The sequence below is a fragment of the Penaeus japonicus genome, unplaced genomic scaffold, assembly GCF_977035675.1.
Source record: "Penaeus japonicus unplaced genomic scaffold, GWHDUDI00000001_assembly GWHDUDI00000038, whole genome shotgun sequence".
Classification (NCBI taxonomy): domain Eukaryota; kingdom Metazoa; phylum Arthropoda; class Malacostraca; order Decapoda; family Penaeidae; genus Penaeus; species Penaeus japonicus.
In genome coordinates this window covers 18,108,187-18,113,186 of record NW_028234440.1, presented here as the reverse complement: position 1 = coordinate 18,113,186, position 5,000 = coordinate 18,108,187, and the positions used below count along the sequence as shown (strand labels likewise).

Genomic DNA, 5,000 nt, shown 5'->3' with positions numbered 1-5,000 from the left:
GTGAGGGCTCACACAGGTCGCTGTAAACATGTTGAGGGAGAGGCGGGGAAAAAGTGGGGGGGAGGGGTACCTGGTAATCCAGGTGAAGAGGTCAGGATAAGAGGAAGAGGCGAAGGTAATAAGAAGAGGCCAAGATAAGAGGAGGAGGCCAAGATAAGAGGAAGAGGCCAGGATAAGGAAAAGAGGCCTTAGTAAGAAGCTACAAAAATACGAGGTGGCCATAGATAAAAGAAAGTGGCCAAGGTAATAAAAAGAGGCAAAGAGAAGAAGAATAGTGAGGAGGCGCGTTTCAGAAGGAGAAAATCAGGGAATCGTATTATCAGGAATAGATAAGAAACAAGAAAAGGGAAAGACAAGAGAGAGGATGAACAAGAGGTCACGACAATATCCATAGCAGATAGAAGGCAAATGATAAGAAAGGCGAAGAGGGATGTTATATAACTAATACTTAACAAGACGCAAACAAAGTAAGATTCATAAAAAAAAGTCACATATGTATATCACTTCAAAATTATAGATTTACATGAACATAATCATGCGCTGGTGAGATTTTTTTTTTTTTTAGCTGGCAGGGTGACTATGTAAACACTATTGTCGTTCACTTGCTAAAACTAGATCCACTTTGAACTTACTTTAACTTTACTTTGAATTTACTTTGACCTTGCAACGCAATCATTATGTATTCTTCCTTCCGGTCTGAGTTTCGAAATTAGAGCATCCTTCCGCAGGACATTAAAACGGTAAAATACGATCTTATGTAAGGCGATCAAATGGGGAGAGGGAGGGGGAGGGGGAGAGGGAGGGAGGGAGAGGGAGAGGGAGGGAAGGAGGGAGAGGGAGAGGGAGAGGGAGAGGGAGAGAGAGAGGGAGAGGGGGGAGGGGGAGGGAGGGAGAGAGGGAGGGAGGGAGAGGGAGGGGGAGAAGGAGAAGGAGAGGGAGAGGGAGGGAGGGAAGGAGTGGGAGGGGGTGGAGGGAGGGAGGGAGGGAGAGGAGGAGAGGAAGGGGAAGAAGAAGCGACAGAGAGAGAGAGAGAGAGAGAGAGAGAGAGATAGAGAGAGAGAGGAAGTTAGAGAAACAGATAGAGAGAAAGAGAGAGCCTCCTTTCCACAGATAAAAACTAGGTCTCGAAGTACTATGAATCACGTGTCAACTCACCTTTTTGCCGGACGTGTCTTCGCCTCTGACGTATAGGACTCCGCCGGATATCCCAGGTAGTAAGGGACTACTTGGGTCTAGCAGTGTCACAGGATGGAGCTTTGTTCAGTTCATCGCTACTTTATCGTTGGTTAATGCACTGGTTAACAAAGGTGCGCCGAAGTGGAAGAACAAAGAGATCCGAATGACGTTCGAATTACTCGTCTTAATGTTTTCCCCGCCAAAAAAGTATCACGTTTTTTTTTCTTCTTCCTTTTTTCCAACTGTTACTGTTTTTTACTTTCTTTTCTTTTCTTTCTCAAACATACATAACATCAATGTTAATTCCTTCTTTATCTTCTCCTTCTCTTTGCAAAACACGAATCCAGACACAAGAACAACAACAACGGTAAGAACAACACGAGGCGAGAAAGCGAGTGTTTCCTTTCAGCACGTATGACGAGAGGTAATTTGTGGCTCTGTGTGGCTGTCCAGGCGCGTCACATCCGCTTAGAAAACTATTGGTCATCCAAGAGCTCCTGACTCTTGCTGACTCTTGCTGACTCTTACTGACTCTTGGTTGTGTGGTCGACCAACTCGCGTGGGATTACTCTCTGCAAGCGTGCGTAATCCTCTTTCTATCCCTTGGTTCCTCTTGCCGGCGTCAGTCTGGAAATAGGTGGAAATTTTTTTATCTAATCAGAATAGAGATAAAAGTGCCTGCCTGCCTGCATATCCTAACTCTGGGATAATTATGAAAAGGAAGTTTGATTTAGATAGCGGGGGAATGGTTGGAAGGGAGGGGAGGGGAGGGGAGGGGAGGGAGAGGAGGAATTAGGGAATTAGGGGGGCAGAGAAGGAAAATTGTTAGGAGAGAGAGAGAGAGAGAGAGAGAGAGAGAGAGAGAGAGAGAGAGAGAGAGAGAGAGAGAGAGAGAGAGAGAGAGAGAGAGAGAGAGAGAGAGAGAGAGAGAGAGAGAAAGAGAGAGAGAGAGAGAGAGAGAGAGAGAGAGAGAAAGAAAGAGAGAGAGAGAAAGAGAGAGAGAGAGAGTGAGAGAGAGAGGGAGAAGAAAGAGAGAGAGAAAAAAGAAAGAGAGAGAAAAAAAGAAAGAGAGAGACCGACAGACAAACAGACATAAAGAAAAACAGAGACGAAAATATGAAAAAAAAAAAACACAAAGATCCTGTGAGCGAAAGAGACAGAAAAGAAGGACAAGAAGGAGAGAGACAAGCCCATACAACAGACCGACAATAAGAAAAGCCACACACATACGAAGGGGAGAATGATGTCAACACACCGAGGGGGAGCAGTCACGCCTCAACGACACATAAACAAGACTGTAGACACTGAATGCGGGTTCCAGTAATGCGTTGAGTAGGGTGTGGGGAACGATAATCTTCTGACATCAATTCTGATATCTGAATAATCGACAGAAGAAAAATAACATCGCCACGAACATTGAGAGAGAGAGAAAAAAAATAAGCAACAACACGAAAGCTGATCTGTCTCTCTCTTTTAAACATGGATAATTTTTTACAAATGGAACTACACGGCGGGTCATATACACACCACTTAAAACCATAATACAAAGTCCTTGCATATTAAGACCAGACCACCTGCTGTGCACTACAGACAACTATTGCGTTCAGTTTATTTCTAAGTCTGCGTTCTACTACTACAGAACTACAAGATGGAACGCCACAGAACGCATGAATAAAATGTCACAGAACACCTAAATAAAACGTCACAGAACGCCTAAATAAAACATCACTGAACGCCTAAATAGAACACAGCAGAGTAGTAGTAGAGCGCCACAGAACGTCTAAACAGAACGTCAAAGTGAGGCTACATAGAACGCTATGGAAACTCTTAAGTAGGACGCCACAGAAAAAACCTACATAGAATGTCACTGTATGCCTGTATAGAACGCCACTGAACTTCTATACATAACGTCACAGAATGCCTGGATAAAACTCCACAGAACGACCAACTTAAACGTCACAGACCACCGAAACAACAGGCCACAGACCACCTAAACAGACCCGCCTCCCCCACCGAAACAGCAGGACACAGACCACCTAAACAGACCCTCTCTCCCACCGAAACAGCAGGCCACAGACCACCTAAACAGACCCTCTCTCCCACCGAAACAGCAGGCCACAGACCACCTAAACAGACCCGCCTCTCCCACCGAAACAGCAGGACACAGACCACCTAAACAGACCCGCCTCTCCCACCGAAACAGCAGGACACAGACCACCTAAACAGACCCGCCTCTCCCACCGAAACAGCAGGACACAGACCACCTAAACAGACCCGCCTCTCCCACCGAAACAGCAGGCCACAGACCACCTAAACAGACCCGCCTCTCCCACCGAAACAGCAGGACACAGACCACCTAAACAGACCCGCCTCTCCCACCGAAACAGCAGGCCACACACCACCTAAACAGACCCGCCTCTCCCACCGAAACAGCAGGCCACAGACCACCTAAACAGACCCGCCTCTCCCACCGAAACAGCAGGCCACAGACCACCTAAACAGACCCGCCTCTCCCACCGAAACAGCAGGCCACACACCACCTAAACAGACCCGCCTCTCCCACCTAAACAGACCCGCCTCTCCCACCTAAACAGACCCGCCTTTCCCACCGAAACAGCAGGCCTTTCTTTCCCACCTAAACAGACCCGCCTCTTCCACCGAAACAGCAGGCCACAGACCATCTAAACAGACCAGCCTTTCCCACCGCCCACGCGCCCATTATTTGCCACTCTGTTCCCCACTGGTGTAGTCGACCCATAAGACACGTCTGGAGTTAACATGCGGCCATTCCGTCCTGATTTGTCGCAGCATTCGTGGCACTTGTCTTGTGTGCGTGACACTTGTAGTGTGTGTGTGTGGGGGGGGGGGGTATGTGCGTGTGTGGGTGGGGGTATGTGTGTGTGAGTGTAAGAGTGTGTGTTTGTGTTTGTGTTGGTGCGTGTGTGTGTGGTGGTGGGGGGGTATGTGTGTGTTTGTGCGTGTGTGTGTGTGGGGGGGGGGTATGTGTGTGTGTGTGGGAGTGTAAGTGTGTGTGTGTGTGTGTGTGTGTGTGTGTGTGTGTGTGTGTGTGTGTGTGTGTGTGTGTGTGTGTGTGTGTGTGTGTGTGTGTGTGTGTGTGTGAGTTAAAGTGGGAGTGTGTGTAAATCAACCTCCATAAAAAATGAAAGTCGCGTTAAACTGTAAACAAACGGAACAAAAACATAACAACTACATAAAAAACAATTATGCAAAATAATGAAAGCACAAAGAAAATTAAAATCAAGGGAATTCATACAATTAAAACACTCACAAAAGAAATCTAAGCACGATAAGAAAAGAAAATATACATAAATCAACAAGTACATAAGACAATCATGTAATCAACTCAGATTTTAAAAATAAGGCGTTCGAACACATCCTATTGAAGCCACTGGCCACAGACTGAGACAAGCGAACGAGCGAAGCAGGGATTTATGTTAAAATTGGCAGTTGGATATTATGAATTGATGAGGATTATATTCAGGATAGTGATCAATATGTTCACTATCATGATATTATCTTTTGATTTTGATGATGGTGATGATGATGATAATTTGATCAATTGCAATCATATTTTAAGTTGTGATCGATATAATAATGATAATAATTATTATCATTATAATTTTGATTATTATTGTTGTTATAATCATAATTATCATTACTATTATTGTCATTACCCTTCTCAATATTAGCAGTGTCATTGTTATCATTATCTTTATTATCCTATTCTTGCTACAATTGTCATCATCATTAGTATTATCATCATAATCATAACCATCACCATTGTTGTTAATACATCAATAGCT

At 45.0% G+C, this 5,000-nt stretch overlaps 1 protein-coding gene across 6 annotated transcripts in view; it reads right to left on the bottom strand.

Annotated features, from left to right (window-relative positions):
• The window catches only part of LOC122247590 (uncharacterized), a 61,802-nt gene that overhangs the window by 56,455 nt on the left and 347 nt on the right, over positions 1 to 5,000 (bottom strand). For all 6 annotated transcript variants that reach the window (XM_043006984.2, XM_086533157.1, XM_086533158.1 and 3 more), the window contains exon 2: positions 1,156 to 1,803. The gene's annotated coding sequence lies outside the window, so the exon portion shown is untranslated. The remainder of the gene's footprint in view (positions 1 to 1,155; positions 1,804 to 5,000) is intronic.